At 39.2% G+C, this 20,474-nt stretch overlaps 1 protein-coding gene across 1 annotated transcript in view; it reads left to right on the top strand.

Moving 5' to 3' along the window:
- SH3GL2 (SH3 domain containing GRB2 like 2, endophilin A1) overlaps nt 1–20,474 on the top strand; it is a 222,281-nt gene that overhangs the window by 61,432 nt on the left and 140,375 nt on the right. The gene's annotated exons all lie outside the window — the stretch shown is intronic.

Genomic DNA, 20,474 nt, shown 5'->3' with positions numbered 1-20,474 from the left:
GGCTTGTGTGACGTTGGTTGGAGGAGGCCACTGGTTGTGTCTTTGCCTTTGTTTGCTCATTAGTAAAGTGAGAGGGTTATAGTAGCCAGGCATTGAAGTAGATTACCTAATACTGACTGAATGCTTCTGATTACCAGTGTCTTGTAAGTCGTCCAAGAAATTATGCTAGTTGTAGTCTGAGTATAACACACACATTCTATTTCACCAAATATTGGTGTTATAAATATGGAAATATAATAGAATGGGTGGTTTCATACTGGTTGTATAAGATGATATGTGGAGATGTAGGAAAAAATATTAGAACTTAATATTTCTACATTTTCCTCAAATAAAAGTTGTTTTCATATTTTAAATTAATGTAAGATCCATATAATTTCTAAATAAAAATATCAGAGGCTCGCATGCTGAATTTTTACTGATTGGGGCTTGTATCCAGGGTTAAAAGACCACTGGAATAGATTATATGTCTCTTTGGCTGAAAACAATGTATGTCATTAGGACATTGCAGTGTGTGATTGTTAAGCAATAGAATCTTCTATCTTTCCTTGAGAAAGATTATGATAAAGAATGATTGCTTGAGTGTGTCCAGTTCAGCAAACCTTTATTGACTACTGTGTATCTTGAGGTGTGTTGAGAGGGGAGTGTTTAGGGAGGCACTTTTTTGCCTTCATATCATGTAATTAAAATGAAAACAGCAGCCTATGTGTTCTAATACCCTTTTGTTCAGGGCTTATGTTCACCTTGGCACGGGATGTATTTGGTGAGCTTCGGCTGTTCTAACTCTTTCACGCTGCCACTTCTCTTGCTATTCTTTTCTGGGTTTATTATGATGTAAACCCACCAAACAAGATATCTAGGAGCTCTATAGATGGAAAATATGACCCACCATACTGGATATTCATGTCACCTGGGCTGGGTTACAGTACTGGTAAGTGGGTGCTTTGAAAGCACTAGGGTTACATGTTTAGAATACTACCCTAAGCATATAGGATCTTGGGTTTTGTGGGGCTTTAAAACACCCTTTATTCTAACCCACTTTTCACTGACTTCTGTGAACATTTTATGATTTTCCATACTTTTTCTGAAAATGAGCTTTTTTATATCCCAATAATATACCTGGAAGACATACTTTGAAAAGTAGGTAGGTTGGCTTATTGATGGCTTTAGGGCTTCTCCTTATGCTCATCTATACATTTTGGAAGTTGACCTAAAACATCAATACTTTGCTCTAGATTTGAAAATTATCTGATAACTTCTTTCTAGTCACATTAAAATATTAATTTTCTTGGCAAAAGCATTTTCTTTTTAGGGTTGTACATTTTATTTTAAAGGGATATTTTTGGAAAGATTTTAATAAAGCTTAAGGACTTTCTTAACCCATGCATCATTATTTCATCTATAAATTTATGGGAAAAGGGATCAATGAAAAGGTTAGCATAACACTAATTAGCAAATGTCATTTTCTCTAAAGCTGGCTTAAAATTGTCTTTGCATGGGGAAGGAACTTTAAAAATGGATCAAAACTTAGCATCAGAAATAAAAAATAAAATATTAGAAACAAATGGGTCTTTCACTGTAAAAGCAAAATATCTGTAGCAGCAAGGAAGATATTATAATATAAAAAATTCACCATCTCTAGCTCAAGTTTTTAGTTTTGTATGGTTTTATTTTTGTTCATAGAGCTATATATTACTTGCTTGATCCAGAGTAATTATTTTGTATTTTTGTTTTTTATATGATCTTTTTTTAGTTTTTCTATTTATTGTACAAATATTACTGAAATGGCGATATAATGGGTTATCCAGTTGATTTACTGTAACCATTCTCAGATTGTTAAGAATTAGATTGTATCCAGTTTTTTGACACTGTAGACAGTATTATTGGAAAAGTATTTTTGCCTATAGTATTTTCCTTTTTAGGATTACTTTAAAAATTAAAGTTGGACTTTAAATTTAGAATTTCTGGGTCAAATTTACTTTCATGGTCCTGAAACAATAGTCTGTTTTACACTTTTTAGAAGTTTTTCTTCTTCCAGCCCTCTAGGTCACGAGTGGTGGGTAAGATTTTAAGTTGAGTGAATGCAGGGGTCAAATAACTGAAGCTATTTATGTTTGAATGCATTCTGAAGATTTTGTGCACGTACTGTATGCCTGTTATCTGGGGTCTGCCTGAAAGGGATTCTCTCAGGGCCTTCTGCTAGTTAAATTAGGTTGATCCAGTATTTTTATCAACCGGTAGCTAATTGTGGTGTTCTAGTCCTTCACACTCATTCCTGGAAAAGGTTTCAATAAAATGAGAGGATATTAGCTTGAGGACAAAGTTGGAGGTCTGCACAAGAGCTGCCATTGCTAGCCAGCCACCACTTAGAACTTGCTAGTCTCACGTTTTCCCTGCCCTGAGCCACCTCATTGGTCTTTGGAGCACTGCCTGTCTCTTTCTATCAACAGAGTCTTGCAAGCCTTCTGGTGTAGTCCTTGCCTCTCCAGTCAGTATGTCCTCAGGGGTGGAACTGGGCAATCTAGGAAGCTAACTTTGATGACCCAGGCATATGAGAAGGCCAGAAGAATAGGACTTTCTGGTAATGTGGGTGCTAACCTGGCAGGAGTGAAGTAGATAGCTTTTGTGGTCCCTGTGAACCTTGTCCACTGATGTACATCTATGACATGAGAATCTGCAACTTTGCACTGCTGCCAGTGACATTAAAAATTGTTTTGAGAGACCGTGCAAGTGATTGGATAGGTGTCTGCTACTGCTGCCAAGTTGCTTCAGTCGTGTCCGACTCTGTGCAATCCCACAGACGGCAGCTCACCAGGCTCCCCTGTCCCTGGGATTCTCCAGAACACTGGAGTGGGTTGCCATTTCCTTCTCCAATGCATGAAAGTGAAAACTGAAAGTGAAGTCGCTCAGTCGTGTCCGGCTATTAGCGACCCCACGGACTGCAGCCTACCAGGCTCCTGCGTCCATGGGATTCTCCCGGCAAGAGTACTGGAGTGGAGTGCCATTGATAGGTGTTTAGGATGTATTAAATGTAAAAGCAAAATGCAAAATAGTCTAGATATTGTGCAAGGATCCTAAAATTTGTGCATATATTCTAAGTAATATAAGAAAATATGAATAGTTTTAACAGGATATGATGAGGTTAAGGGGCTTCCCTCCTTCCCAACAACATGTTCTTTAGTATTTTATCAGATTTTCAGTAGAATTTTGAAGTTATTTTCTTTTTTTCAGTTTAGATGTGTAGAATCCTCAGATCTGTGAAATGAAGTTAAATGATGAAGATTTGATTTTTCTGGCAAAGCCACCGGGAAATGGAGGTTGAAAACAGCATGCTTTTGTCTGTGTCTCTTCTGGAACTGAAATGAATACTGTGCTCCTTTTGCTGTATGTCTGTGTGAGGATGTGTTAAGATCTCTCTAGGGAAGTGTGTCTTTAGCAGAAAAATGTCTTACTGTCCTAATCCCTTTAGGAGGTTAAAGGGAAGGACTGAAGTATCCAGGCATGCCTTCAGTACCCTTTGGCTGCCCCTTTCTACCCTGTCTTCATCACTGTAGTACACGTCTCTCACGGCCGTTTCTGTCTTGGGCTTATAGAAACTCTGAGCTCGGTGGTGCACACCATGTAGGAAGCCATAGCGGATAATTGTGAAGATGCCGATCTCGGATTCCCGCTGCTCGAGCTTGACTCCTGGCCGGCTTTGTGACTCTGGGCTCTCTACGAGAGTTTATCATCTGCCCAGTGGAGACCCTGACGGTGCCCACCCGTCAGTGTTATTGTGAAGGTTATGTTGGTTAATACTAGCAAAGCCCTGAGCGCAGCACAGTACTCTACTCTAGTTTTGATGATGATGATATAAAGGTAATGATAAATATTCTAAGATACTAAGGTATCCTAAGATTCTGAGAATTTTTATGTCAGCTTTTTATCCTTTCCATTGTGGAAAATCAGAAAAAGAAAAGAAAAAACCAGAAAATCACAAAGAACAAAAAATAACCCATAATTTCAGAGTTGAAATGTGCTTTGATGATGAAATGAAAGGTGCTGGCCATTTAAGGAAGTAAAAATCTCTATAAATGGGATGTTTCCAGCACCTCTGAAATAAATCCCGCCACCACCCCCCGCCGTTTTACCTATACTGAGCAAAGTAATGGGCTCATTGGCACTTGGTAGAGAGTTAGTTTCATGTCTTGATACTGCTGCTATTGTTATTTGGGAAAATCTCTTAGGTGTTTCTAGGTGTTCTTTTAAGGCAGAAAATTAAGGTTAACTGAGCTTGGTCATTCTGTCTTCTCTTAGCCTTTGACTTGGTTGGTCTACAGTCTGTTCATTGTCTCTTTCTTTCTCCTGTGGTTGAGCAGAGACAACATCTTTGGACAACTCAGTTTGCCAATAAATATTGAGCTCAAAGTAAATGCTTGACACTTGTGGCACAGGAACTATAGAACTAGGCTATGCAGGTGTACTTTCTGCTTCATGGAGCTTGTAGCAGGGTCTTGAATGGAGAAGGATTAGCATCCTTTTATGTCATGGTGTGATGAAAGCATCTGCAGGGCAGCACAGGGTCCATTGCAAGTACTTATCAGAATATCTCTAAGTAGGATGAAGTACAAAAAGAGGTGATGAGATGAGCACCCAGCCCTGAGCCATAAAGCTTGGCATTAGACTGCTTCAGTTTTAAGAGCTCAGTTTAATTCAGAATCCCATGGCTCAGCTGTAAGGAATCTGCCTGCCAGGCAGGATATATGGGTTCGATCATTGGGTCGGGAAGATCCCCCGGAGAAGGGAATGGCAACCCACTCCAGTATTCTTGCCTGGGAAATCTCATGGACAGCAGAGCCTGGTGGGCTGTAGTCCATGGAGTCATAGAGTTGGACACAACTTAGCGACTAAACAGAAGCAGCACGTCCCTAAAATGTACTGAACATTTGCCTTCTGGGGGCTGGGGATGCAGAGTTTGTGCCTTCATAGAGCACCTAGTCAAGCTGAAAAGGCAGGTGTTTGCTGTGAAGAATACACATCAGGGAAATTGGATGGTTTGACTTAATCTTCTTAGATTGTCTCTTAGAGTCAGCTATGGTGCCCATTGGGGTTCAGGAACAAGGGAGAAAAATCTGGAGATTTCTTAGTTGTTCTGGACTCCAGTGGGGGAGTATCACTGGAAGCTGTGAGAAGATGAAGGGTGCTGCTTTCCCTAACTGCCATGTATCAGCCAGGTGCTTGCAGCAAGTAAACCAGAAGTCCTAACTGCAGTGGCTAAGGTCTAGGCAGGCACATGACCTCCCAAGGCATTCAAGCACAGCGATGCCAAAGCTTTGCTTCTTTAGCAGTGTCTCTTGTCTTCTTGCTGTGCTTTTCATGGAATACTAATTGATGTTGGATCTTGTGCATGTATATATGTGTGTGTATATACATGTACAGGTGCTTGTGTGTGAAGTGTTAATGGTGGCATTTTTGAGCAATAGTAAATCTTCAAAAAGAAGTGTCTAGTACAAGATGACCTTGGGTTGAGAAGTCTTATCATTATATTTCTGGATTCTAGGATGAAACTTGCCATTGTGGGCAGCATAGAAGTGTTCAAAAATGGATGGATTATGCATATCATGAACAACCTTCCTAACCTACCTAGAATTCCCTGAATTTTATCCCATGCCAAAACTCCTGTCTTTCCAAACATGTTGTATTTTCCTTCAGCTAAACTATTTGTGTAAGGAAATCTTGTGATGTACAATAACATAGTATAGCCCAGATCCATTATTCCATTCTGTATGTCACCCCTAACTCTGAAAAACGACCTTCTTCACTAGTGGAATCATGTCAGGATACAGCTTGTAGCAGTTTAGCTGTTTTTATAATGTTAAAGGAAATCAGATACTTCTTTTCATCCAGGAAGATTATTTTCTCATTGTGCAAGTTTTTAGCCATAGAGTTAACAACCTTCACGTCAAGTTAAATATTTAACTTATGCTAGAAAACAGTCTAAGGTAGACATTTAATTCAAATATTATTTCTCTTGTGTCCACTGAACCGACACTAGTTACCTTATCCTTGGCGTTGTCTTTAAAGACAAAATTAAGGCAAGTCAGTATCAAAATTAAGGCCCACTGTCTCTCTTTGCTGTTGAAGCAATTGTCTGTACTGCTTATTTTGGCTGATCTTCTTTGTGGATTTAATTCATAGTAACTAATTTGGCATGTTGAACACTCGAGCAAAAAGGAGGTCTTTGATCATTTCATACATGTGAATATGTTGTTACTGCTAAATTTCCTTCATTTTGCTTTTAGGAGACTACCTGGTCTAATGTGCTGATTGCCTGGAAGGAAAAAGAATCAGAAGATAGACTTAATACATGTACTATTTCTTGCTAAATTGGTGTGTCTTCTGAGAAGAACTGATGTTGTTGGGTACAGCTTGCAGTAAATTGTGGCATTTTTTTTGGACAGGAGGATAAACCTGTGGTGATTAATTCAATTTATGTTACATTTTAGGCTAGCATTTAAGATCATGTCACCATTTTGCTACATATTTTATTACTGCAGATTACTGCTTGAGAAAGTGTTGCTGGTAAATGGAGAATTGGTTAGGATATGGCCATCAGATTTAGGACCAGACAAAACATTCTCAAATCCCCAGTCTTGACTGAGAGTTGGTTTGGAACTCTGGGAATCCCTTCTGAACTCCCACGGACCCCTAGTCCCACCCCCCTTGAAGCACTTGTTTCACTATTACCTGTTGACGTGTCAGTGTTCCTCACTTAGTTGTGAGCTCTTAGAGTCAGGGGCTGTTGTTGTAACATCTTTGAAGGAATGAGTTCTTATAAAAGATGGCGTTCTACACTGTTCTTTGTAAGGACAAAGAGATAGTGGAAACAACACGCTTTTTGGATACAGACGTGTGATTTGAATCCTGTCTTGTTCAATCACTAGCTATGCACCTATAGACAAATGTTTTCTTTTTTCCTGAGCCTGAGATTCCTTACCAATTAAGGTGGGGAAATAACCTCAGACGTCATTGTTACTGCGCTCAGAACAACCTTGGTGCTTATTTTGAGGGAGTTGGAGAATGTCATTAAGTACCCAGCACAGTGCCTGTGGTGCCAGCGGGTGGCCAGAAAGTAGTTGTTACTCATGTCATTACTTGGTTTTCACTCCTCCGTGATACTTACCTTTAGGATCTTAAAACACTGCTTTCATAGGACTGGTGTTTTTCAACATGTCCCAGAGAAGCCCTTAACTATTTTCTCAATCCCCAGCAAATTGTTCAAGTCAGTATCAAAAAAGTTATTATGTTATTGGGTGTTTTATTTACTTATCCATTGTACAAATATTTTATTGAGTGTTTGCTGCATTTTAGGCCTGCGGCTGAGAAGCTAGACATATGAAAATGAACAAAATGGGTCAGTTCCCTATCCTAATGGTATCTTTTATTAATCGTTGTTCAGCCGCTCAATTGTGTCTGACTCATTGCAGCCCCATGAACTGCAGCACACACCAGGCTTCCCTGTGCTTCACTGTCTCCCAGAGTTTGTTCAAACTCATGTCCATTGAGTCGGTGATGCCATCCCACCATCTCATCCTCTGTCACCCCCTTCTCTTCCTGCCCTCAATCTTTCCCAGCTTCAGGGTCTTTTCCATTGAGTTCACTCTTTGCATCAGGTGGCCAAAGTATTGAAGCTTCAGGTTCAGCATCAGTCCTTATAATGAATATTCAGGGTTGATTTCCTTTAGGACTGACTGATTTGATCTTGCTGTCTCAAGTACTCTGAAGAGTCTTCTCTGGCACCACAATTCAAAAGCGTCAGTGGTAGAGACAGACAAAAAAGTCAACAAGCCAGTGAAGGCATAGTTAGTTGTGAAAAATGCCACACAGAAAACCAAATGATAAGAGGGAGAAGCTAAGCTGATGGAGACTGTTTTGGACACGACAGTGAGGGAAAGGTCCTTTGGGAAGATGACATGAGCTGAGGCTTAGAATGAGACAGTGCCGCTGTATCTCTTCTCTGTGGTCCTGGGAGGTCTACAGACCAAGGTCTCTTTGCCTTGTGGGCTCTGCCTGAACCACCAACCCCCACTGTGGTCACCTCAGCCTTTTAAACCAACCTCAGCAGGTTGATGGGCCTCCCTTCGGTTAAGCTGGCCCCTCGCTCCAGTAGAGTGGTCCTTCCATCCACTCCTCCCCATCAGCCTGTAGGTAAACCCCTCTATGCTGTGGGTCTGGCTTCTCTCATTTCCCTGGTTTGCAGATGTTAATGGACATCAGAGTCACGGGGGTTGATTCTCAGAACCGCATTGCTGGGCTCCACCTCCAGAGTTTCTGATTCAAGCAGGCTTGAGAATTTCCATTTCTCGCAAGTTACCGGGTGAGGTTGATGCTGCTGGTCTAAGGATCACACCTTGAGAGCTGCTGATATCGTTTTGCCCTCAGATACATACATTTCTGTGTCTCTTCCCTTTGATCCATCTGTATAGTAAATACAAATGTGGGTAGAACATACACTTACATAGTACTTAGTGTATACTGGGCACTGAACTAAATAAGTGCTTTTTTCATATTATGTTATTGATATTTATAGTGGTCCTTTGAGGCAGGTGTTATTATTTTTGTCTGCATTATAGGTGAGGAAATGGAGGTACAGAGAAGTTAGATGGCTTCAAGATCACTTAACCAGGTAATGGTGGAGCTGGAATTTGAACACATGCAGTGTAGAGCCCATGTTCTTAACCACTAGGTGAAATCAGAGATAGTGACAGTATCTATCTCTTAGGGTTTTCAATGATGATTATACAAGATAACCTATGCTGTGGGCTGACACATGTGTGTATTTTAATTATTCTTATTCCTTAAGTCTAATTTTCCAGTTATTAAGTCCTGTGGTATGTTAAAACACTGACTAGGTAGGAGGTGACTTTTGGCCGAAGAGGGTACTAGACAAGTGTAATTTACATTGCATTTGCTCTATAAAGGTATGCTGAATGAATTTGTGAATTCTGAATCGTCAGAATAAGAGTGAGACTGTCGCCATTTTCTCTCGTGGCATTGAATTACATCTCTAATCTTTCTTCAAGAGGATACAAAAAGCCTGAAGTACAAAGAAAAAAATTGGTAAAATGGATTTTATCAAAATTCAAAACCCTAACACCTTTGAAAGAACATCTGGGGATAAAAAAGTGAGCCATCGTCTGGCAGAAAATATTTGTAAAACATAAATCCAATAAAGGGCTTTTGTTCAGAACATGTAAAAAACTCTTACAATAATAATAAAGCAGACAGCCCAGTTAAATTTTGGGGCAAAATACTTGAATAAACATGTCATAAAAAGGTACATTAATAGTAAACACGAGAAAAGATGCTCAGCATCACTAGTTGTCAGGGAATTATACATATTAAAACCGTAGTGAGATACTACAACATACCCATGAGAATGACTGACGTTAAAAAGACTAACAATGCCAAATGTTGGTGAGGGTGTGGAATCCCTGGAATCTTTGTATGTTGCCGGTGGGAATCCAAACCTGAAAACAGTATGGCAATATCTTTTAAAGTGAACCTAAATTTGCCATTTCACTTAGCAGTCCAACATTTTGATATTTGTCAAAGAGAAATGAAAACGTGTCCATCTGACTTTTATGTAAATGTTCATAGCAGTGTTATTCATAACAGTCCCAAACTGGACATAACCTCAATACAGCATATCTGTACTCTGGAATACAACTCAAAAAGGAACAAAGTATTAATACATACAGATACATATTGACTTTTAATGAATCTTAAAAGATTATACTAAGTGAGAGAGGTCAAACTCAAAAGAATAAATCCTATCTGATATCATTTATATGACATTTTATAGTAGGAAAAAACTATTGATAGAAAGTAGATCAGTGATTGCCTGTGCTGAAAGTTGTCTGTGCATATTTATTGCAAAGAGTACCAGAAAGCATTTCAGAGTGATAGCATTGTGATGTGTGAATGGAGGTATTGAAGGTTACAAGGTTGTATATATTTACAAAATTTATCACACTGTACAATTAGTGAATATTACTGTAATTTACTATATTAATTATAATTAGTGAAATTATGAATTTTGCCTCAAAAAGTGGAAATATTTAAAATGTACATAGCCTTTGCCAGTTTAATCTTGCTTGCTTCTGCCAGTGAAGCATTCTGCAGCGTTTCTTAATTAAGTGTGGTAGTAAAGGGTTATTCTTCTAAACATTTTATACTCGTTCTTTTACTAGTCATTATGTGAGTGAAGAACTTGAAAGGAGGTTACTTTCTCCCTTTCATATTTTGTATTTTTTTCAAGCCATAGTAATTCAATTTCAGTTCAGTTCAGTCGCTCAGTCGTGTCCGACTCTCTGTGACCCCATGAATTGCAGCACGCCAGGCCTCTCTCTGTCCATCACCAACTCCCAGAGTTCACTCAGACTCACGTCCATCGAGTCCGTGATGCCATCCAGCCATCTCATCCTCTGTCATCCCCTTCTCCTCCTGCCCCCAATCCCTCCCAGCATTAGAGTCTTTTCCAATGAGTCACCTCTTCACATGAAGTAGCCAAAGTACTGGAGTTTCAGCTTTAGCATCATTCCTTCCAAAGGAATTCCAGGGCTGATCTCCTTCAGAATGGACTGGTTGGATCTCCTTGCAGTCCAAGGGACTCTCAAGAGTCTTCTCCAACACCACAGTTCAAAAGCATCAATTCTTTGGTGCTCAGCCTTCTTCACAGTCCAACTCTCACATCCATACATGACCACTGGAAAAACCATAGCCTTGACTAGACGGACTTTTGTTGGCAAAGTAATGTCTCTGCTTTTCAATATGCTATCTAGGTTAATTCAATTTACTAGCCCTTTATTACTTTTTTTCCCAAGAGCATTTTTTCCCACTCGCTATTAAAAAGAGTAGACAGGTTTATGGGACACATAGTTTGTTCTGTACTAGAGAGCCTGTATATTATATTGTTGGGTTGGCCAAAAAGTTTGTGGACTTTTCTGTGAGATGGTATGGAAAAACCCAAACAAACTTTTTGGCCAATCCCATATTAAAGAAACCCAGTATTATTTGCATTTTAAGAGGATCTTTCTCAACCTGTTTCCTACCTGTGCAATAGGCCTAGCCCTTGCAGGGCTGCTGTGAAGGTGAACTGACAGCTATCAGCTGTGACAGGACTGCCTGTGACCAGGGCGCGGTCTCAGCACACGGCCAGTGGCTTTCTTGTCCCTCCCTGGGACACTTGGCCCAGTTTTCTCAGCGCCAAGGCCTGGGAATGTTTTAAAAGGTTTACTTGAAATGTTTATTTACTGTGACTGTTTTATTTATCCATTTGCTTCTTATTATTGTGTCCTTAAAATGAGGGTTATATTATAAAAATATTCAGATCAGTGTTAACATATCATTAAAGCCTGAGAATATTTTTTCCTTCATCGTGTTGCCTAATGTAGCATAATAACATAAGATTTCAACTTTTAAAATTAATTTCAAGGAAGAGTGTAAATATAGAAAAGCCTGTCTTTAGAGATTCCCTAAATTTATGTATAAATTCTAAGTAAAGTACTGGCAATGCCTGTGGATACAGAATTGTATGATCCTTGTGATTATAACAAAATTGAAAATTTTTATTTGGTTTTTACCTGGATGAGTTCATTTGTAAAAAATCATTTTTAAGCTTTTAGAAGGAGCCTTGTTTGGTGGGTAGATGCTGATTGTTTTATCAGTTTTCTAATGGTATACACTATGTACTTGAGTTGAATATTGTATTTTTACCTTCGGACAGCCTGTAGTGTTTCCAAGCAAATAGCTTTTCCGGTTGTCTGAAGTTCAGCTCAGTTGCTGTCTGCCTACTGCTCTTAGAGTGTGTGAGGCTTCTGGGAACAGGTGGGAGCAAAGGTGCATAAACCTTTTGAACTCAGATTCTTGTTTTCCAGTGATGAAATTAACAAGGCACAAACTGCTTCTCTAAATTGACTTGCAAAAGAAATTTATTTTATGAAAAGATGGAATATTCTCTAATTATAAATATATTTTTTGTTACTGCAATGTACAAAAACACTATACTATATATTGTGGGCAAAGACTAAAATGAATAATAGCTAACACTCAGCAAGAGTTTGTTGTGTGCCAGATGCTATGCTAAATGCTTTATGTGGGTGATTTCATTTAGTGCCTACAACAGATTCTGTGAAAGAGCTCTCATTAGATACACATACACACACAAACACACACACACTTTAACATTTGAGGAAACTGCTGCTTTAGGAAAATGCAAATACTGACACTGGGAAGCGAATTCAGACCACAGAGCTAGTCTAGTGTTCTTAACTCCCATGATTAACATTTGAAGCCTCACCTTCCTCATCTGTAGAATGGGGATAACAAACTAGTTTGTCATGAGGGATAAATATAGTCATGCTAAAATACACTTGTAAGTACATAATGGTAGTAGCTATTGTGGTTGTAAAGACTTAGATAAATAAAATGGATGTAAAGTCCTTAGCACAGAATATGGCATCTAACTACTCAAAGGCGCTAAGAGACTTCCTTTGAATTGGACCTTAAAAATGACACGGTCTCTATATATGGAGATCAGTGGTTGGTGGAAAAAATCATGACCAAGATTGGGGAAATGCATGTACAAAGGCCCTGAGATGGGATTGAGGACTGCGAAGTAGTCAGCTTGGCCTAGGAAGATAGGAAGCTGGCTAGCAAAGGTAGTTTGGGGTCAAAATATTAAAGATGAATGTCAGGCAAAGAAGTCTGGTTTTATCTTTTTTTGGAAAGCCAGTCTGCCTATTTAACTTGCTCAAAAATATGCAGCATTTTTCTTTAGCATTTGTAAGTTAATGATTTAGACACTTGAGAAGGAGGGTTCCCTGGGGTTATTTTCTTGTAATCATTATCATTTATACATTCATTTTCCAAAATGTACTTAGATGGTACCTTGATAGAATCAGAGCTGCTCAGAAAATGAATCATTCTTTTCTTTCAAGTAGCTTCTTCAGTTCAGTTCAGTCACTCATTCGTGTCTGACTCTCTGTGACCCCGTGGACTGCAGCACACCAGGTCTCCCTGTCCATCACCAACTCCCAGAGCCTACTCAGACTCATGTCCATTGAGTCAGTGATGCCTTCCAACCATCTCATCCTCTGTTGTCCCCTTCTCCTCCTGCCTTCAGTCATTCCCAGCATCAGGGTCTTTTCAAATGAGTTAGTTCTTCGCATCAGATGGCCAAAGTATTGGAGTTTCAGCTTCAGCATCAGTCCTTCCAATGAATATTCAGGACTGGTTGGATCTCCTTGCTGTCCTAAATTACTGTGTGTTCAGATCTCAGACTCTGTCTCAAGTTTGTCTTTTGGTATATATGATGTATTCTAAAGAGTTTTCCATGATAGTTTGGTTCATTGAGGTGGAAATGATGAAGACAACTCTTGAAGAGAGCTGACAAATATAGGTTACAACTGAAAACCCAGAAGCAAAGTACTGTGGACTGTTCACCACATCAACAGTCGATTTTCTTTTCAAATTACTACAATGAAATGCAGATAGAAAAAGCACTACTTCATCAAGTATATTATTTTATTCTGAGTATAAATGCTTTTCCTCTGTGATATGCAGTGTGTGTGTGTGTATAAAAGTAAATCTGTTAATGTGGCCTTTAATGCCCTTTTCTCTTAATTCAAGCATCCATTATAAGGTTCTACAGTATACATTTTTTAAATTTTTACTTTTTTATTGAAGGGTAGTTTATTTACAATGTTATATTAGTTTCAGGTGTACAGCAAAGCATACATATACACACACACACACATACATATATATATGTGAAAGTGAAAGAAAGTGTTAGTCGCTCAGCCATGTCCAACTCTTTGTGACCCCATGGACTCTTCTCCCAGGAGTCCTCTGTCAGCAGGCCCCAGGTCAGGAGACCCCTACCAGGCTCCTCTGTCGATGCAATTCTCCAGACAGGAATACTGGAGCGGATAGCCATTCCCTTCTCCAGGGGATCTTTCCAATCCAAGAATCAAACCCAGGTCTGCCATACTGCAGGCAGATTCTTTACCAGCTGAGCCACCAGGGAAGCCCATGTCTGTATATGAAATCTAGACTTTCTTCCTATATAGGTTATTACAAAATACTGAGTAGAGTTCCCTGTGCTGTATAGTAGATCCTTGTTGCTGATCTATTTTAGGTATAGCAGTGTATATATGTTATTCCCCAATTCCTAATTTAGCCCCTCCCCTTTCCCCTTTGATAAACATAAGCTTGTTTTCTAAATTTGTAAGTCGTTTTCTGTTTCGTAAATAAGTTCATTTTTATCATTTTTAGATTCCACAATTTTCATCTTTCGCTGTCTGACTTCACTTACTGTGATAATCTGTAGGTCCATCTATATTTCTTTAAATTACATTATTTCATTCCTTCTTATGGCTGAGTAATACTCCACTGTATATGTATACCACATCTTCTTTACCCACTCATCTGTCAGTGGACATTTAGGATGCTTTCATGTCTTAGCTATTGTAAATAGTGCTGTAATGAACATTGGGGTGTATAGTATACATTTTTAAAGGCAGAAGTACAGCTATATTTTGAATTTAACAACTCTCACCACCTCACAAATACTGTATTCTGTGTTTGCAGCATGATTTAGATGAAAGAGATAATAATGGTATGATAAAGATAAATCTGTGTCACCAAATGGTATGACACTTAAAAGGGCAGGGAGGATGTCATAAAACTTTATTTTGTTTTCTCTGTGCCAATTAATTAACACAGGTGAGTTTGCTTAATTAGCTCAGTGAGGCAGGGCAGTTTTCTTTTAATAAAAACCTAAATAAGGCATCATTATAGGCATGCAGAAAATAATGAATGTTTTTGGTTATTTTGGATAAAAAGTATATTGTTTTTCTTAGAGCAATGTAGGTGCTTTTTCTTCTTTGCCTAAATTTTGAGCAGATAAACATTTCAAACCAATTTGTTATACATTTGTTATAACAAAGAAATACGGAAGAAAAATCACAGTTAATGGTTTTGACAAGTTTGTATCAAAATGGTATTTAATAAATCCAGATGTTCTACCCAGAAAAAAATGAGGAATGACTCATACTTTAACTTAATCTAAAAGAAAAGCCTTCACGTTCAGTTTTTGAGTCCCACACATTTCTAATATACATGACAATGACATCTTCCCTGGAGAGAGTAGAGCTGACTTCATACCAGCTCTGATTATAACTTTAACTAAAAACAACAGTTGAAATGATGTAATTTTCATTCAGATTCTCAACTCAGTTATGGAATGAAAAATTACACATTGTACCTATATAAAATAGGATGGGATTCTGCCAAGATTTTACTTAAACTAGGAATAAATGCCATATTTGCAATCATTTGAAGTACACAGAAGAACATGATCTCTGGTGTGTGTGTTCCCCAAGCCTTAATCATCAAGCTGTGGTCATCCCCTGCTGGCCATGGGGGATTGGTTCTAGGACCTCCATGTATACCAAAGTCTGTTGAAGCTGAAGTCCACTGTGGTCCACCCTCCATATTTCTGGGTTCTGCATCCCTGGAAATCCATGGTTGAAATGAATTTGATGTAATATCCACATGATGTCCAGATGATGTTTTCAGTTAACTAACTGAAACATATTTTTTTATAAGACTGTAGGTAAATATTAAGGGTAAAGCACATCTTAGTACAATATAAAATCTGGTCCTATTTGAAACATATAAAATACATGAGATTACTCATAGCAATTCTTTGTTTTAGACCATGGGGAGCTTTACTCTGCTGCCAAAGTGTGTTTCTTATTCTGTGGAATACAAGGCTTCCTTCACTGATTACCCTGATATCCTAATTACAGAACCATTGAATTTCCCCAAACCTGAATTCTGACATCCTGTCACTGACCCCAGAACTTTTCTCTGACCCCTATCTTTCCCTCTGTATATGTGTGTGTGCACGTGTGTGTGTGTGCCTGTTTGTATGATAAAGATAGAAAGAACACAAGTTCTGTTTCTTGACTTCTTGATTCTTTTTCACCAGTTTTTACTGTTCTCAATTACTATGATATGATTAATTTTAATATCTGAAAGGGTAAGCCCCTTCAGCTTTTGCTTTATTTTCTTCCATAAAATGTCTTAGCTATTAATTTTATTTTTTCCTCCATACATGTTTTTAGAATTAAATTGTCAAGTTTCCTCAAATTCCTGATGGGATTTTGTATGAAATGCACTGATGTTATAAGCTGATCTTGAAGAACCTTGATATCTTTAAAGTGTTAACTCATTCTGCCCATGAGTATCTGTTCTCCCTATTTATATGAAAATTTTAAAATATGCTTTAAGATTTTAACATTTTCTCCTTGAGAACCTTGTGCAACCTTTGTTAGGTTAATTCCTAGATATATTGCTTTTGTTGTTGCATATTGTTTGTTCTATTTTCAATAGATTATTACAGTGATGAGACAGATTATTGATCCTATGTATACTGGTTTTGTACTTGACAATTTTGCAAAACTCTCCCATTAGTTTCCCATTACTTTATCATCCCTCTGTTTTATTTTTAGTAGTGAATGATGAATTCTTTCAGCCTTTGTTTCTTTTAAAGAGGATTTCACACGATATTTTTTCTGTTCTCTTACTCATTGTTTTAATAGTCATTTTCCCTCTATTTTTTTCTTTACTTAAAAAAAAAAACTTTTAAGTTTATTTATTTTTTTAATTGAAGGCTAATTGCTTTACAGAATGGTGTTGGTTTCTGCCATACATCAACATCAATCAGCCTTAGGAATACAATGTCCTCTCCCCTTGAAACTCACTCCCCGTCCCACCCGTCTAAGTTGTTAAGGAGCTCAGGTTTGAGAGAGTAACATGGAAACTTACATTACCATGTGTAAAATAGATAGCCTATGGGAATTTGCTGTATGACTTAAGAATCCCCTCCATTTTTATTCGTCCTATAAACTCTCTGGATTTTGCCTTTTTTTTTTTTTTTAATGGAGTGAAGGAGGGAACTTTGCCATTTCTTTGCTTCTCTCTTGTTAGCCTTGCCTACTGCTGCTGCTGCTGCTGCTGCTAAGTCGCTTCAGTCGTGTCCGACTCTGTGCGGACCCCATAGACGGCAGCCCACCAGGCTCCCCCATTCCTGGGATTCTCCAGGCAAGAACAGTGGAGTGGGTTGCCATTTCCTTCCCTAATGCATGCAAGTGAAAAGCGAAAGTGAAGTCACTCAGTTGTGTCCGACTCTTAGCGACCCCATGGACTGCAGCCCACCAGGCTCCTTGGTCCATGGGATTTTCTAGGCAAGAGTCCTGGAGTGGGGTGCCATTGCCTTCTCCAAGCCTTGCCTAAGGATATTCTAAATTATTAGCCTTAAAAAAAAGAAAAAAACAGTTGGTTGTATCTTAATCTCTTTTATTTATTTTTTGGAACCTTCTTCTAGTTCATTACTTCTGCCCATAATCTTTATTCACTGCCTTCTCATTTTTGGCTGTATTCTCTTGGCTTTGTCTTCCTTAATGAATTCACTTATTGGCTCAGAGTTTCCTGCTATTACTGTTTTAGGCACAGTTCACAGATTTTGGCATGAGTTCTTCCCTTGTCATTATGCTTTAAGTATAGTTCTCATTGTTTCTTGAAATCACGTTATTACTTTTGCGTCTATTTCAGATGGTATATCTTTGAATTATCATTTTATTATTTGTTTCTACTTATTATTTTATTGAGGCAAGAATATAATCTGATGGACTTTTTGGTAATTTTTTGAGGATTCCATTGTTGTTCATGAAATGGTCAATTCGTTTCAATATTCTATGAGTGCTTAAAAAGAACACAGTGTGTATTTCTAAAGTTCTATGTGTGTTCTCAGTCACTCAGTTGTGTCCAACTCTCTGACCCCATAGGCTGCAGCCTGCCAGGCTCCTCTGTCCATGGGATTTTCCAGGCAAGAATACTGGAGTGTGTTGCCATTTCCTTCTCCAGGGGATCTTCACTACCCAGGGATCTAACCCACGTCTCTTATATTGGCAGGCGATTTTTACCACTGTGCCACCTGGGTCTATGTGTTACCCTTAATTCGTATACTTACATTTTATCTATCATGACTCTTTGAGTCTGAGGGTGTTTTTGGCATTGTTTCATCCATTTTCTTTATTGCTATTTCATCAGGCTTATATATGCCATCTGATTTTGTTTTATCTTCACTGTGCTTGTTTTTTGCTTGCCTGCTTGCTTTCTTACATTCCTCTTATTTTCTACCTTCCACTGGAAACTCTTTCAACTGGGTGTTTTATTTATCCCCCCTCTCCCCATAGTCCTCAGTTCTTGGAAATTCTTTCTTTTGTTTTGCTTTTAAGTGAATCTGTGTATTCATAATAGCAGTCGATTGTAACATTTGGAAGGAGTTGCACAAGAATATACAAATGGTATCAGGTGTATGCTATTCCGTCATCTCAGTTCAGGGACAAACAGGTGAGACCATGAGGGCAACCCCTGCGGGACTGACCTGCTGTTCTCCCAGCAGCCGCCTCCTTGTTGTACCAAGTCTGGGTTTGTTTTTGATATTGTTAGCAAGGGTGCTCTCCGTTTGCTCCCTCCGACAGAGGCTTGGTTGCTTCCCACTGTCTTTAGCACTCTTCCTCCTCTCAGCTGGGTGGACAGGAGCTCAGGTTTGCTTTGCTGTCTCCTAGCTGGGGCCACATTCAGCTCTCTGATTGAACCTTTCTTGATATTTCACTTTCTGAACTCCCCAAAGACAAAACTCAGCACTGTGAATGGTACTCACTCAGGTTGTCATGAGCTGCCAAAGCTTCTCCTTGACGTACAACCTCAAGCACTTTAAAAAAGCACCCACTTAGGTTCTACGTTTCAAAAATCAGTTCTTTATTCTTTTGGCTACAGTGGGTCTTGGTTGTGGCACACAGGCTGTTCACTGCGGTGTGCCGGCTCTCTACTTGCTGGCTCAGGGTTCTCTCTAATTGTGGCACACGGACTGAGTGGCCCTGTGGAATACGGGCTCTTTGTTCCCAACCAGGGATCGCACTTGCATCCCCTTGCATTGGAAAATAGATTCTTAACCACTGGACCACCAGGGAGGTTTCAAGTTCTACATTCTAAAGAAGACACTCAGAGAGTATTCAGACAGGCTCTTTCCTGGACAGCTCATGACTAGAGGATCAGGGCCAATAGGGGCTCCTCTCCAGTGCAGTGCGTCTTTTCAAATGCCCATTTAAAAAGCCCAACCCCTCTCCCCGTTTCCAGGCCCACTGCTTTGAGGGCCCTCTCTTCACATCTTGGTGATGGCTCCTGGCAAGTGGTGCCCAGGTCAGAGTTGTGAAAATTCAGCTGTTTGGGGCTCAGGGTTGGCTTAACAACATGGCCAACCATTTCTCCATGGTGCTCCCTCCATGGGTGTTTCCCTGACCTATTACCAGGACTTGGGCTAAGCCTCCACAGGGCTTGGATCCCCCCGAGTCAGTAGACCTTCTGCACGCATCTGATTCCTTCCTGCCGAGACCTCAGGTGGGTTTCACTGCCATGTTATGGTTCTGAGTCAAGAAAGAAAGAACAGTCAGTGAACAGTCTCAAGAAATTGGGGACATTGTAATTTATCACATGACATACAAAATAATCCCAGCCTGACCACATACCTGACCCCTGTAATTCAACAATTCTTGGAAATTCTTAACTGTTACCTTTTCAACTATTTTCCCCCATCCATTTACATTTCTGTATTCTTTTGAGTCTCATCTAGAGAGTTTCATGATCTGGTTTACATGATATAGGCCGTTGTTTTTCATTCCTAGTGCTTGTGTTCCTTAGCTGCCTTAAAATCTTCTCTGGACTCATTGACTCATTTTTAATTACCCTGAAATCATCTCCAGTCTTGGTGATGATGTCTTCTTGAGATGAGAAAGCTTTGATGGAAAAAAAAAGGAGAGAAAAGCCTTTTTCTAAGTAAGAATTTAAGACTCTCTGAAGCAAGAGTTGTGAGACCTTATGGGATAACTTGTTTAGAGTTAGGTTTTGCTGGTAGGAAAAAAAAAAAACAATAAAAATAATTTTCAATAATTGAGTTCTTTCACATATTAACCTCTATGCCAGGCAACAGTATTCTCATTAAATTCCAGCAGAAGTCCTCTGAGGGGTAAGTAGCTATCATTCCCGTTTTACAGAGGGAATAACTTCAGAAACAGGTAAACAGCAAAGGTGGAGAGAGTCTGAAGCAGAGTCACCAGCTTTAGATACCCTGGGAAGACACAGTCATGAAAAGAAGAGCGTGAAAAAGTCATGATGCTTTAGGTTATGCATTTGCTGTGCGATTATGTGTGGGGTGGGGTGAGGAAAGACCAATGAGTTGAAATGATTTGTTGCTCAGAGTAAGTTACCTTTTTCATGGGAGTTGGAAGGGTGAAAGCAGTTCAGCTGATGGACGGCTGAACTGAGCTAGTTCTATAAAAGGACGGATGTTTCCTTAAAGGAGACAT

Source organism: Capricornis sumatraensis, chromosome 6, assembly GCF_032405125.1.
Source record: "Capricornis sumatraensis isolate serow.1 chromosome 6, serow.2, whole genome shotgun sequence".
In the NCBI taxonomy this organism is placed as follows: Eukaryota; Metazoa; Chordata; class Mammalia; order Artiodactyla; family Bovidae; genus Capricornis; species Capricornis sumatraensis.
Note: the sequence above shows the minus strand (reverse complement) of the source record. Positions and strands in the feature narration are given on the sequence as shown.